We start from the raw sequence: 15,916 nt of genomic DNA on the forward strand, positions 1-15,916 counted from the left end.
GATTTTGTACTAGGTGCAAAACCCACACGAGTAATTGATGCGTGAAGTTATATTTGCATTTGTGGATTTTCCCAAAAAAATCTCAGTTGGGAACTTTATCCAGTAGAGAAACCTTTTATACCACCTCTAAATTTGTGTGTTACCTTCCCTTTCTTAGCTTGAAAATATCTTTTGTTTTGCTTTTTCACAGGAGTACAAATGTTGGTGATTCTCATGTGAGAGAACCTACTAGCAAAATGTTTCTGAATAACCAAGAACTTACATGATTTTGAATGTCCTCTGCATTTGGCAGGTCCATCCCTTTGAAATTCACTCATTCCTGTCCTAACCCCAGCCCTGCCAAGTACCAGCCATCAGTGGTTAAACTAACGCTTTTCAGTGTGGTGGTCCGCATCCCCACACTGAAATGCAAAATCATGCATTATAGCCCTTCTCACCTGTCAATCCGGAGCACTGCTATGATGCAGCAATACTGAAAGCTGAGTGTAAGCGGGCAGTGCACGCTGCTTCCGGCAGGCTTGGGCACTGTCACCAGAGTCCAATGAGGCAGTTGTGTGCCTGAATCATGGGGCGGTGGCGTTGGTTGCTGTGGGAGTCAAGTCATTGTGGTCTGGCCACCAAGGGGCCCACCTGTTTCTGCGTCGTCGTCTCGCCTTGCAAAGAAGTAAATGCCTGTGACTGAGTGACAATACAATCTCCTAGTTGCACTTGCTATGCCATCCTATTTTTTGCTCGTGAGAAAGTGCCACTCACTAAGGGGCCTGAGCAACTGGGCTGAGTACCCCTTCAGTACTGACTCTCAGTGGTGGTAAGGGTCAGCAGGTGGACACAGGGTCACAACTCAAAATACAATTCAAGTTCAAAGTTCAACGGCAGCAATAAATGATTGTCTCGTCAAGCACTAGTTTTTATGAAAAAAGGAGTATTTATATACCAACACAAAGTAAAATACGGCATTCACAAACAATACACACATTTATCTGAGGTCAGGGCTCTAATGCTTTAATAGTTGGGTTCCTGGGTCCCACTCCAGGAGTAGCGGTTTTTCCCATTTCTTGCTCTTTGTCTTGTTCCAGTGGCTCCCTTTGGCATACAGGTCACTGTCCTCACTCTGTACATGGGCTACGGCCCGATGGACACAGCACAATCTTCACAATCTACAAGACAGAGATCCTTGTGATAGGCTCCACCCGTTCTGCCTGGAACGACTCCTGGTGGCCCACCGCTCTAGGTAACGTCCCCACCCCCACTGACCTTGCGCGCAACCTGGGCCTCATCCTGGACCCCACTCTATTGATGACCCGCCAAGTTAACGCCGTGTCTTCATCAAGCTTCCACACTCTCCGTCTCCTGTGGAAGATATTGGTTCCCTCTGACACGAGGAAAACAGTCACCCACGCTCTCATCACCAGCAAACTGGACTACGGTGACGCACTCGATGCCGGCACTAGCAAAAACTTCAATCAAGACTACAACGAGTCCAGAATGCAGCAGCCAGACTCATTCTGGACATTCCCCACCTCAGAGACCTACACTGGCTCCCAGTCAACAAGCGGATCTCGTACAAACTCCTGATCCACACCTTCAAGGCACTGCACAACATAGGACCAGCATACCACAACCACCGCCTCCCCTTCTACGTACCCAACAGACGTCTCCGTTCCGCCCAGCTCACCCTTGCAGCTGTCCTCAAGATCGGGAAAAGTACAGCAGGAGGAAGATCCTTCTCCTACCTAGCAGCCTGGACATGGAACACACTTCCCCTCAAGCTCAGGCAGACCGCATAACTGAAGCCGTTCAGGAGGGACCTCAAGACCTGGCTCTTTGACTGAGCAGCACACCTACATTCAGTTCCTTGAGACCCTATGGGTGATTAGACGTACTTTACAAATCTTTGATTGATTGATTGATTGACGGTGGCTCCACCTGGCATACAAGGTCGCCAGCTTCACTTGTCACACGTGCTATGGCCCGATTGGCACTGCAGCAAACTTCACGGCAGCATCAGCTATCATACAGGGTCACTGACTTCCCTTGGCACAGAGGCTACAGCCTGATTTGTACTGCATTAGCCTTCATGGCGGCCTATCTGTTATACGGGGTCGCCAACTTCAAACCTGCAAACGAGCAATGACCCTTTCCGTGCAGAAAAAGTTCAAGACTCCCTTCACGGCACCCCCTACTCTGGCATACAGAGGTCGCCGACTTTACCCTGTACATGGGCAAAGGCCCATTCGGTGCATCAGCCATCTCCTCACAACTTGCTAGAGGGATCCAGTTGTCAGGATCCCCCACTAGACTTCACTCCCTTCAACACTCTTCTGTTTCTCACAGGGCACACTGGTCTTGGAAAGCAGACAGGCACCGGTGCTCCAAGCGCAAGTAATCTTGGATTCCCTGAGTGATGTCCCTACCACCCAGCAGCAGGCCTTGGCCCCCAGTCCAGGTCACAGGCAGAAGTCTTGCAGAGCGTCTCCTTGCACTGCCCGAATGGCTGCTTGGTAGTTGACTCCTTTTTGTAGTCTATTTCCAGACATCAAATGTGATTTTGAGTCTGAGTCTTTGAAGTTTATGTTGAGGGTCTCCTTCCTTTTGAAGTGCCCTCTCTTCTGCTCTGCCTTCTTCCAGAAAGCAGGAGCGACTCCAAATCTGAATATTCCATGACACAGGACATGGGAGTGATTGAAGGTTCCCACCTGGATATTAGCCATAGTGATACGTGTTTCAAAAGGTTAGCCTAAGGCCTCAGCCCTATTCTATATGATTCTTTTATCAGTCCCCTCTCCTTCCTGAGATATGCCCAGGCCCCTTCCCAGTGACCTCTCGTTGATTTAAAGAACCCTCTTTGAAGTATACTGAAGAGCCTGGCTCTCCCTACCTCTAATGTGTCCCACCCAGCTCACAAGAATGCAGCAATCCACACATCTATCTGGGGGATAATCCTCTACCTCCTCATATTCCTCCAGTTAGCCCTGGGGCTCCCAAAATGAAATTCACAGGCACACATACACCCAATATATGTATGTAACACCCACTTATTGCACAGCACTGCATCATCCTTGTATTGTACCATTCACAGGCACACCTACACCCAACACATGTAACACACACACTGTGCAGCACTACACACTAAACCAGTGTAGGCCAAGGGTGAGTTAAGCACATAGTAGAACTTTAAATAAGTAAGCCAGTAGGCCTCACTTAAATTACACAAGTAGGAAGGCCTGCTCACTCTTACTGATCACTACACAATATGCTGCCACCCCTGCGCTTGTGCTGCTTAACTCCTGACAAAGGTAGTGCTTTGGGCGCCCCTCCCAGTCCAAGAAGACCACAATCCAGGAGAGAGGTCCATGTAAGGCGCACACGAAAGATCCATATTCGCCTGTGACAACAAATATCAGCATCAGGGATCCAGGCATCATTGCAATTGGGGCGCTCAGGGCAAGAATACATGCCCATCACCATGCAAAGGGACTTTTCCATCCCTTGTAAACACATACCTAAGTACTACTTAGGTGAGCAATGTTAGTTTGTGAAATTTATCCTGAGTGACTGAACACATATACCAGCTTTTACCAAAGCAGGATAGTATCAAGACACTGATACCTCCTCATTAACTCAGTGGAATAACCAGGCCCTAAGTTGTTGTTGAAAGCCACCCAAGGATTTGGTGTCATCTCCAAGGAAAAGGAATCCAAATCAGCTGGGCCATGAGACACAAAGAAGGTTATATCCCTTGAAGATCAGTGTGAGCTTGTGACTAAGCATGGTTTAACCCCTTCGAAATGTAGACAAAATTCTGAATTAAGCAAGGAATCATTTGTGTAGATCCTTCAAGGTTGCCCTATAGAAAGTAACAGTTGAAATAAAAAAAATATATATTGCAATTGAATTGAAAAAAAAAACAGCCATTTCTGTCTACGTTCTCTTCTGTAACTTTTTCCAGCTATGGCAGATTTTTTAAAGCAATATACTGTTACATCTGCTGGACCCTTCTGGTTGCGGGGATATATAGGGTTTGTTGGTTCATCAAGAACCCAGGGTACCCAGAGCCAACAAATGAACTGCACCTTGCCATGGGTTTTCATTTTATACAGTGTATACAGCAATTTTTTGGGTAAAATATAAAGAGTGAAAGACAGATATCAAGGAAACCTATGTATTTCCGAAATGGGCACAAGATATGGAATTTAGAAGCAGTGGTTATTTGCACATCTCTGAATTCAGTGGTCCCCATACTAACATGTGAATTACAGGACATTTCCCAAAATGACTTTGTTCTTACACACTGTCTTACATTTGGAAGGCACAAATGTAGAGAAAGACAATTGGCAATAACATTGTTCTTCTATTCTGTGTTCCTCTATGTCTCCCGATAAAAATGATACCTCACTTGTGTGGGTAGGCCCAGTGCCTGCGACAGGAAATACCCCAAAACGCAACGTGGACACATTACATTTTTCCACTGAAAACGGACTCAATTTTGACAAAGTGCCTTGCTGTGAATTTTGGCCTCTTGCTCAGCCAGCACCTTGGGAAACCTAGTACATCTATACATTTTTTTAAACTAGACACCTAGGGGAATCCAGAATGGGGTGACTTGCACGCTCTCACCAGGTAGTGTAACCCAGAATCCTTTACAAACCTCAAAGTTTGTCTAAAAAAACATATTTTCCTCACATTTCAGCGATGCAAAGTTCTGGAATCTGAGGGGAGTCACAAACTTCCTTCCGCCCAGAATTGCCCCAGTTCTTCTGATAAAAAAGATACCTCACTTGTGTGAGTAGGTCTAGTGCCCCCGACAGGAAATGCTCCAAAATACAATGTGGTCACATCACATTTTTCCAATGAAAACGGCCACATTTTTTGCAAAGTGCCTAGCGGTGGATTTTGGCCTCTAGCTCAGCCGGCACCTAGGGAATCCTTACAAACCTACACATTTTTTAAAACTAGACACCTAGGGGAATCCAGAATGGGGTGATTTCTGAGGCTCTCACCATGTTCTGTTGCCCAGAATCCTTAGCAAACCTCAAAATGTGGTTAAAAAACACATTTTCCTCACATTTCAACGATGCTAAGTTCTGGAATCTGAGGGGAGCCACAAACTTCCTTCCACCCAGCATTCCCCCAAGTCTCCGGACAAAAAATGGTACTTCAATTGTGTGGGTAGGCCTAGTGCCCGCGCCAGGAAACACCCCAAAACACAACGTGGACACTTCACATTTTTCCAATGAAAATAGACACATTTTTTGCAAAGTGCCTACGTGTGGATTTTGGCCTCTAGTTTAGCCAGCACCTAGGGAAACCTAGCAAACGTATAATTTTAGGAAAACTAGACACTTAGGAGAATCCAGAATCGGGTGATTTGTGGGGCTCTCACCAGGTTCTGTCACCCAGAATCCTTTGCAAACCTCAAAATGTAGCCAAAAAAAACACATTTTTCTCACGTTTCATCGATGCAAAGTTCTGGAATCTGAGGGGAGTCACAAACTTCCTCCCACTCTGCGTTTCCTCAAGTCTCCCCATAAGAATGGTACCTCACTTGTGTGGGTAGGCCTAGTGCCCGCAACAGGAAACGCCCCAAAACGTATTGTGGCAATAATGATAACTAAGGTGAGTGTACTAATACGTTCTGGGATTGGGACCCATTCAGGGAAACCAATCAAACCCAGACATTTCTGAAAAGTAGACATCAAGGGGAGTCCATGGAAGTATCGCTTGTGAGGATTCCCCAAAGGTTTTTTTTCCCCCAGAATGCCCTGCAAAGGTAAAACTTTGAGTAAAAACACTATTTTTCCTTGCAACTTTGTGACATAAACTACAGGAATATGCAGGAATCCACAAACTGCTTACCACTCAGCGTTCCCCAACTTGTCCCGTTAAAAATGCCACCCTGTGACAGGAATGAATCACAAAATGGTCAGTGGTGGTTCTTACATGAGGGCTATTGTTGACCCGGACGGCTTTGTGTGTGGATCTTGTGGTGGTGTTTTTTACAAGTCTCCATTTTCTCTCAAGTTGTTTGCAGTGGTGCTTGTACTCCCTGAGATCATTTGTGTACCAGCTGGGTCGTTTGTTGTTTTTGGAGGCTTTGGTTCTGGTGGGAGCCGTGCGGTTGGCGCAGTCGGTGAGCCATTTGTTGAGGAGCTTGGTGTCAACCTCGAGGTTCCCGGTGTGGTGGGGTAGGTGTTCCTGGAGGTTCTTGATCCAGTTTTCTTTGGATATTTTGCCCCAACATCTTGATGGAGCTTTCGGTTTTTCAGGTGGGTTGGCTTCCTAGGTGAGTATCTTGAATGTATGATGTAGTGGTCAGACCATGTAATTATTTTAGTATCCTGTAAATCAACAGTAAGGACTGACCCAGCAGACCACAAAACAGGCCTTCAAACAGCCAAAAAACAGCTCACAAAATGACCTCGCAGACCAGCCAATCAGGCACTGCCTGATTGCCCCATAGGCCAGTCTGACTGTTTGATAACAACTTTGACATTCAGTTAACGTGTTTGGTTTCTAGGTTTGTTGTCCTTCAAGGCCACGATACATGTACTATGTGTTCTACATTGACAACTGATGTGACTCTCACAGCAAGGTAACTTTTGTGATGTTATCCAAGAGCAGACCTGCAAACTAGGCAGACTTTGTAGGCCTCAAGGCAGTTTTGTATTTCAGTTACCAATCCAGAGATTATGAATCTTCAAGATATGATCAGCACCCGAACTGGGAGAGTAGGTGATGGAGAATCTTACCAGGGCACACGTTTACACGGGCCTTAATGAGGTTGAAGCGCTTTTCTGAATGAAAGAGCGCTGCCCTCTGTTGGTTTTGTTTATTTATGTGCAGTTGTTTTAAAATAACAAAAATCAGTGTATACTATGTACAAAAACTACATTTCAGCAGACTTGAAACGGAATTTGAAGGATGCTCCCAAACAAACCGTTGGGGGCAGAAATACACATGCCAAGTTGTGCAATAATTTTGAACTGGTTCCAAGTAAAAGTCTCTGTGTTCACAATAGAAATAGAATAGTGTCGGCTGGTAATCTCGGTTACCAGCTGGAGTAATCTACCTCCCGCTAGAGTAAGGCAGAAGGAAGGCGACACTGGGTCCTGCTTGCAGTAAAACTCCCCTGCAAAGCACTTTGACTTGCTTCCAATCTCACTGGGACTGCTCCGAAGCATGGCCTAGAGTCCACCACTGATTATTCATAATAGTAACGTGTTTACTGTTGACTGATCTCTGACTGTTGTCACTTGGAGTGGAGTTAGCCGACCTCACAATGTGATTCATCATCAGTTCGCACATTTGAGCACACTGAACAACACGCATTACTAGATAATACATATTCATTTTTGTTGCAATTTTGACTTGCTTGGAAAATTAAAATCACAATGAATATCCTCCTTCCACAGTTTACCGAATATCGTGGATAGCTAATGCCTAAAAAATACTTACACATCTTGTTAGTGATGCTATCCTGTTACAGAGCCTAGTGACATTTTTCCCGATTAAAATATACTCTTAAGAGCGGTGTTTGATTTACATTGTCTCAAAACGCATCTGAGTCCAGCACAGCGGACCCAAGATGATGATTGCGTTTTCTTTAATTCTTCTGTTCGGCGACAGCCCCCTGCATCGCTACTCTCAACTGCATGCTCGTCTTTATCCAGAAAACCTAACAAAAACGTGATTTCCTTCCACCTGGTATGATAATAGATAACAACCACCTTATTTCTTAATATAGCTCCTCGTACAGAATGTATGTGCTATGAAAATAGCAGAAGATACAATCACCTTTTTGTGGTACTTAAAATCTGCTGATATTGGTAGGATGGACGGCTGAGTTGGCCTTGTCAGTATTTGAAGTTGTGACTGTATATTAGCCATTCTGCTAGCTGAGAGCATACTATGTAGAACAGCAGGCCTACCTTACTTCCTTTCATTAAAGTTTGTCTGAATCACACAATATCACCCCATCCACACATCCAGTTTACAACATTTTGAATTATTTTTAAGATGGAGTCTGAAGGTGCTGGCACGCCTTTTGGGATGTGCATGTAACAAATGTTGCGCATGTTCGCTGCAATATGCCTGGGTATGCCTCTATGTCGGGGCTTTGCACAGGCCATTACCGCCTCTGAGGCGGAGTGGGCATGTCCCACCCTCTTCTGGTGCCCCCCTCCTTTCAGCCTCCCATCCTGTAGGTGCTTAGCCCTCCCCACCCTCATCCCCTCCCGAGCCTCCCACCCTTAAAATGGCCTACCTATTCAGCCTTAGGCCAATGAATATATGTGAGAAATGGGTGTTTCATTCTGTGGGGACACTGCATATATGTAGTGGCGAGTGAACATAATGATGGGAAGTGTATTCTTGGGTTCCACGCTCCATCATATATGGCAGTACCTGTTAAACCAGGGCACTTGCCACAAGAGTAAAACTAACCCACCTCGTAACGCCACAGTACAATCTGTTATAATAAAGTTGAAGTTAATTAACATTGTGCACATTTGTATATTGTACTTAATGTATTTCAGTTTTTAGTCAGTAGTTCAGCAGCGCGCTCTCATATGTTTTTTGAGATCATCAGATAAGTTGGCGAAGTGTGGCATCGCCAAGGTGTGGGACATGATCTTCTACCTCACACCGGACGTCATCTTCCTCACAGAAATCTGGCTGAACCCCGTCTCCACACCAGACATCGCCACCGCTATCCCTGAAGGTTACTAGATAACACACCGGGACAGAACCAACAAGCACAGAGGTGGAATCTGTCATCTACAGGGACACCATCCGCTGCACAACATCCCCTGACGACCTGATACTGGTAATGGAACACCTCATCTTTCAACTCCACTCAGATGGAAAAAGCGCTATTGAAGGCTCCCTATCTACAGACCACCAGGACCATGGCCCAGCTTCTGCAACATCATCCTGGAACTCATCGCCCCGCAAGCAATTGACTTTGAGCACTACATATTCCTAGGGGACCTGAACTTCCACCTCGACGACCCCAGCGACGTCAACTCCACCATGCTCCTGGAAACCATGAGCAACATTGGCCTCAAGCAGCTCATCACCGACCCTACCCATATCATCACCTCCAGAAGTAGAGTGAGGTGCATCCACACTACACCACTCACCTGCTCCGACCACCACAGCATACACTTCACTGTCTCAGGACCCACATACACCAGCACCAACCCCCCCAGATCCAAGCAAAGACACTGGAAAAAGGTATCAGAAGACCAGTGGAATGACACTCTCTGCTCCTACCTCCCAGACTCTACACACAACACTGAACAAGCAGCAAAGAGCTTCTCTCAGTGGGTCACAGAATGCACTGATGCAATTGCCCCGCCAAGACAACCAAGGTCAAATAACAAAGTAAAAGAGCATGCAGGTTTGCCAAAGAACTGCACTCCACCAAATGAAACTGCTGACAACTTGAAAGGAAGTTGTGCATCAGCAATAACGCAGAAGACTGCACCGCCTTCCGGTCCGCTCTCAACCAGTACCACCGCCTCTTGAACGAAACCAAGAACGCACTAGCAGACCACATCAAAGCCAGCACAAGAACTCTTCACCATCATGAAGGAGTTCACCAATCCCACAGTCACCACTTGCTCCCAAGAACTGTGCGACAACTTTGCAGAGTTCCTCCACAACAAAATCTCAGCCATCTACAAAAACTTTGAACCCCAACTCTCCGCCGCAGACAGCATCAAACTGCTCACATGCACAAGCATGAACCCCAAACACCTTCTCACTCATTGGGAACTCCTCACCATGCGAGACACTATCTCCATCATGAACTCCATACACTCGGGAGCACCAACGGAACCTTGCCCCCACCACGTCTTCAACCTCGGAAGCAAGACAATCGGTGATGAGCTCAGGAAGTTTTTGAATACCTCCATCACCCTGACCTCCTTCCAGGAGGTCTGGAAACACACTGAAGTGAGTCCCTCCTGAAAAAACCACCTACTGACCCAGCCAAATTAAAAAAGAACTACTGGCCCATCTCTCTGCTCCCCTATCCAGCAAATGTCCTTGAGAAAGTGATCAACCAGCAACTCACCCAACACTTAGAGAACCACAATCCCCTGGATCCCTCCCAATCCAGAATTCGAGCTAACCACAGCACTGAGACAGTCCTGATTGTAGCCACAGATGACATTATAGCCCTTCTGGACCACGGGAAAACACCTCATTTGACACTATCTCCAACCACATCCTGATCAACAGACTACACCACATCGGATTCAAGGAAATGCCCTCAAATGGATCGACTCATACCTCACTGGCAGAACCCAAAGGATCTGTCCCCCATTCACCTCAGACCCCAAGAAGATCTTCTGTGGAGTCCCCCAGGGACAGTCCCTCAGCCCGAGCGTCTTCAACACCTACATGACCCGGCCGTCACCGTCAAATTGCGTTGACTCAACATCATCTCCTACGCTGATGACACACAGCTCATCCTCTCACTGTCCGAAGATCCCTCCATCACAAAAGCTAACTTCCACAGATGCATAATGAATGTCTGGACTGGATGAAGGACACCTGTCTCAAATTCAACACCGAAAAAAAGGAAGTCCTCATCTTTGGGAACAGCACCTCACCATGGATTGACACATGGTGGCCCGCAGAGCTCCTCCCCCCCCCCCCCCCCCTCCCTCACCCCACCCCACCCCAACAGACAACGCCCACAACCTTGGCGTCATCCTGAATAGCAAGTTAACAATGAAGAATCAAGTCAACGCAGTCTCATCCGCCTGTCGCGCCGCGCCATGCGGCGCAAGCCGAGCATTCGGCTCGCGCCGCACAGCGCGTTGTCAGGACGCGGCGCGCCCCGAGCCTTCTCTGCACAGCGCGAGGCCCCAGATTTTACTTGGGGCCTCGCTCTGCCTTTTGTTGCGTCCCCGTTTTTCCTTGACCTCTCCTTACCTGTTTCTTTTTCTTCTTCTTTTCTTCTTTCCTTCCTGAGGCATTTTCTGTCCTTTCTTTATGTCTTTCCCCCTTCCCATGTTACCTTTTTTCTTCCCAGCATTCCTTGTTCCCTATTTTCTATGGTTCCTGTTCTATTCTATCCTATGTACTTTTTCCCTATCTAAGATGGTGTCTTTTTACTTCCTGTTGGTCACTTCCTGTTTCTTGGTATATAAGGGCTCTGTTGTCTCTCTTTCCTTGCGCTGCAACACTATCTGCTCTGATTGTGTCTTCGCTCCTGATTCTAGCCTTCGGTTCTGGATCTTGTCAATTTGTTTCTACCAGCATTTTTGTATCTTTTTGATTCCTGTTTTTGTTCTTGTTTCAGGAATCCACTGTTTGGAGGTTTTTTCCCCTTTTGGGGTTTTTTCCCTCTGGCACTATTTCTAAAGGGCACGGTCTGTTCTTGGCGGTTCCATTGCCGAAAGCACCGTGGCTACTAGAAAGAGTCGCCCCTTTCTGGGCCAAAGCCGAACCTTCAAGACCCACGCCACTAGACCTGCGGTTTCCTGGCGCAAGCAACACGTAAGTCGTGACACCGCCTGCCTCCACACCCTTCGCATGAGCAGCAAGATCTTCAGATGGCTCCCAGCAAATATCAGAAAGACCGTTACACAGGCCCTCATCACCAGCAGGCTGGACTACGGAAACTCGATCTATGTAGGAATCACAGCACGCTCCTGAAGAGACTCCAGACAATACAGAACTCAGCGGCAAGACTTGTACTCAACCTCCCCAGAAGGACCCACATCACACCCTATCTCAAGAAACTACACTGGCTCCCGATTCAGAAGAGATGCCAGTTCAAGATGCTGACCCACGCCTACAAGGCCCAGTACAATGAAAGACAAGCATACATCAACATACGCCTGACCTTCCGCCAACCGATCAGACACCTCCGATCAGCTTCCCTCTCCCTCGCAAACACCTCACGGATCCATCGAGCCAACAGCAGGGGACGCTCCTTCTGTCACCTTGCAGCCATGGCTTGGAACAACCTCACCCTGCACCTCAGAACTGCACTGTCACTCCAGGCATTCAGAAGAGAACTAAAGACCTGGATGTTCGAATGGTTATACCCCCATACAGCTCCAGCAACTCGAGACCCTTGCGGGTGATTTGCTGCCCTGTATAAATGTTTGATTGATTGATTGATTGCTGACACAACAGTGTGGTGTCTATCTGCAGGCCTGGCTAGCTCTTTGAGTAACACTTGCTATGGTGAGCCACAAGGCCCTGCTGCCTCATATAGTTCATGCCCACGCGGAGTGTGGTAAACTTCTCTGGTGTTTCAGGTTCTTTGTTAAACACACACATTGTCAAACAAAAAAATCCTCCAGGCCTCAGAGATGGCTTTTATCTCACTCCTTTCTTTTGCAAACAACATTTGTAATTAGAGTTGAGAACACTTTAAATCACATTTAACATCTTTTCTAGCAAGCTGTTACAGAAATCTGCGAAATAGAAACTGTCTGTTATATATGCATGAGTAGGTAGAGCAGCGGTTCCTAAACATATGCCTTCTGTGGCCCCTAGGGGTCCTCGGACCACAGGTTAGGAGGAACCACTGAGATAGAGGAAGGTAAATAGCAACCAGAAAAATAGCACTATCTAGGTCTCCGCTTCTTCACCTGTTCTGCGCCCTGCTGGTCAGACGTATAAACTTATCAGGGACAAGCTTTAGAAATGCAGACAAATGAATGTGAAGGAGAACAAATTATTCTAGTTGAATAGTCAAATTGTTTGCCTATTATGGGGACTTCGGTAGCAGCAGGACCCTTTGTAAGTTCCTTCCGCGCGTTACCCCACATCACTAGGTTAAACACTCGCAATCACACAAAGCAGCCCTCTTCCAGGAGTTCCCACTTAGACCAGCTCCAGCTAGTTTAACTATGCAACTTCCTGTGGTCATTGTTTCGAAGGAGGCTTCAGTGTATTTCCATATGGCTTCTGTGAACAACCTGCTTGCTGATAACCGGTGGCAAATGACCCTTGGTACAATTTATGGGTCATCATCAGGGCAGGAGATAATTGTAGAGAGGAAGGGTAGATCCTGGAAAAGTAACTACAGGAGTACGTTAGAGCCTAATGAGTTGCAATAAAGAGGTTTGTGTTACCCAAGTCTTGAAGGGATATATAATCACCCAAGTCACTTGTTAGGAGTGTCCCTGAAAATCTAGGAAAATTACTTACAGGAACTACCAAAAATGATGGAAAAACACGAATTACAGTAAATTAAGATTCTTAAGACAGAAAGTCAACCAGGGCTGCCAAGATATTGCAATGTGAACTTACTGTGATAATGGCACAATCAGAGCGCGGGAAAATAATGCATGAACAGAGCGTCCAAGGAAGTGAATCCCAGTGACTACACAGGCAGGAATGTAAGTATGGGAAGGCATACAGAGACAAAGACACAGGTTGTGTAACTATGTGTTTGAAAACTGAATAGAAGAGAGTTTTGAGTGGACTGTGAGAGATCACACCAGAGATCTTCCAGTTTTGCAATTTAGTCCGGAGCTATGTAAATGTCACTATTCGCAATTTCCATTGCCCTTGACTTCCATGCTACAACTAAGAAATCCTTGAATTGTGGTGTATACTATGGGGTTTCTAATCTGCTGAGGTGTGTTTTCCTGGTTTCACCAGGGGCGGCTCCTCCATTAGGACGGAGGAGCGTCGCCCCCCAAGCCAGCAGCAGAAGCTGCAAACCTTTCACCAGGAAGGGATAATGGAGGTGACGGGCAGTCAGGGGAGTGCACTGTGCACTCCTCTCAGTGCGCATGTTTGTTTGGCCGGCCGTCTCTAGCACAGGCCTTTCTCCAGTCCTGCACTGTGTTGCTGGACTGGAGAAAGCCTGCACGGGCTCCCAGTCTGTCTGGGAGCACGCTCCCAGCTAATCCTGACGCTGCTCAGAGCAGCGTCAGGATTGGCCGAAGGGCAGGCTGGGAGCCTGTGCCTGTAGCCTGGAGCGACGACAAGGGAGAGAGGAGCGGCACGACAACAGAGGGGATAAGTTTTTTTTATTTTTTTTATTAAATGTTACCCAACCACCCCCATCCCCACGCGTACTGCACCTGCCCCGCCTCTTTACAGGTCAGCAAGCTGCGACTGGGTTTCATGAGTGTTGTTTTCTGCTGAATATAGCTCTTGATGGAAGTTTCTAAATGGTCTTTAGTTCTTCCTCCAGACCAGGGATTCCTGTGCAATCTTTTTCTACTGTTCATGTGACCTCCCCCCCCCCCAATAAAAGTGGGCTATTACTCTATCAAACTTTGTTTCAACAGTTTAAAAGAACCCTTTTTTTATATTACTCTTAAGGATATTTCTTGAACCAACTCTTGTCATAACAAGGCAAGGAGGCTGCTCCCACAAACTACTCTGCACATTCCACCTCGAGTATGGGGCACTCTTTCAGAATTCACATTTGTTTGGACACTAAATCCATAGCACTGTCCAGAAAGGGGCAGTTGGTGCTCAGAAAATAATCCAGTGTTACTAAATAGCAAATTGACTCTGAATTCTCATCCCAGAGGACGCTGGAGAAAGGTAGTTAAGGCAACCATCTGTCGCTCGTGATACAGGTATGTACCCCGCGCTTCTGCCATCAGTTACGTCAAAAACTGGAGAAGTGGGAACAAGTGTGGGCAGCTGAATGTGGATTTTTGCAACTCTCCAAAGGCTGCATTCACTGACCTCATTTGAGTGATTGTTTCAGGGCTAATCAGTTGATTTATTTTTTGTGCTTTTTATGCATTGTAACATCAGTCATCGGAAACTTGCCTATAATTGATTTTTTTGGTGTATTGCCACAGTTTGATTTTATGTCCATACAGCCTCTGAACCTTTTTGTAAAAAAAATAATAATAGCATTCTGAACTCACCATCATTCAAGATTTATTTTTCTAATAAGCATTTTCAGCAGTCTGTTTTTATTCTTACTTTAGGCTTTGTTCTTTTGTTCAACTCGTGTTACTTATACGCTGCCCGTATTATTTACACTATCAAATGTTCCGTGCAAACTTTTTATTTTCTTGATTTTGGTTCTTGTGGCTATATTCCCTTTCATCTGTCAGTAAGGCAGAGGTTTCCAAACTACTGATGGTGAGTTTTATACTCAAAACCCAGTCATCGAATGCCACTGTTGCAAAACCACATTGTCTCAGCGCTGGGCAGGACCAACCATACTTGCTCGTAGTTGCTGATCTATCATGACATATACTGTAGAAAGCAAAGTGAATGTTGAATTGATTCTCATATAACAGGCCCAACTCAAGCATGAAAGAATGTGTACTGGAGGATGCATATCATTCCCTCTTCTGGCGCTACTTGTACTAATGTTACCTCTTTACCATTAGTTGTGCCATAGCAGTACTTATGTTATTGCCTCTACTACCATTACCTCAACAGTTGTATCTTAGTACCTTCTCTTTTTCTGACCTTTACCTCTTCACTAATATCTAACCCTATTCCTTACCAATAATATTTTTATTTTAATACTACATTATTTTTCATTCTTTTTTAAAATATAATAATAATGTATATATGCCCTAATTCTATTGTCACCTCTAACCTTTAGTATATATTTGATTATATTTTAATGTTATTTAGCTTTATATCTCTTTATTGAGATTTCCGCCTCATGTTATTGCTTCCGGTGGGTTGGCTGATACCCTAACATAAAGAAAAGATGAACCCTGAACTGCCTTCCCTTACCATGCATTCTTGGCTTCAAAGCATTATTGCTGCCAATCTCTCACGAAGAGGTGCTTACAAGGATATGACTACTTTTGTTAATTAAGAAAAAAAGGAAGAACAAGATCACAACCATTGTCGCACGAAGCTCAGCTCCTTTGGGACTGTGGTCTAAAACACACAATGACGCTAGCAACGGAACATATGTCAGGTCTACAAAACTTCATAGCAGACG

The 15,916-nt window shown here is 45.9% G+C and overlaps 1 protein-coding gene across 1 annotated transcript in view; it reads left to right on the plus strand.

The window, feature by feature from the left end:
- Positions 1 to 15,916, plus strand: part of SUPT3H (SPT3 homolog, SAGA and STAGA complex component) — a 1,211,638-nt gene that overhangs the window by 711,639 nt on the left and 484,083 nt on the right. The window lies entirely within an intron of this gene.

The sequence above is a fragment of the Pleurodeles waltl genome, chromosome 5 (genome assembly GCF_031143425.1).
Source record: "Pleurodeles waltl isolate 20211129_DDA chromosome 5, aPleWal1.hap1.20221129, whole genome shotgun sequence".
NCBI lineage: Eukaryota > Metazoa > Chordata > Amphibia > Caudata > Salamandridae > Pleurodeles > Pleurodeles waltl.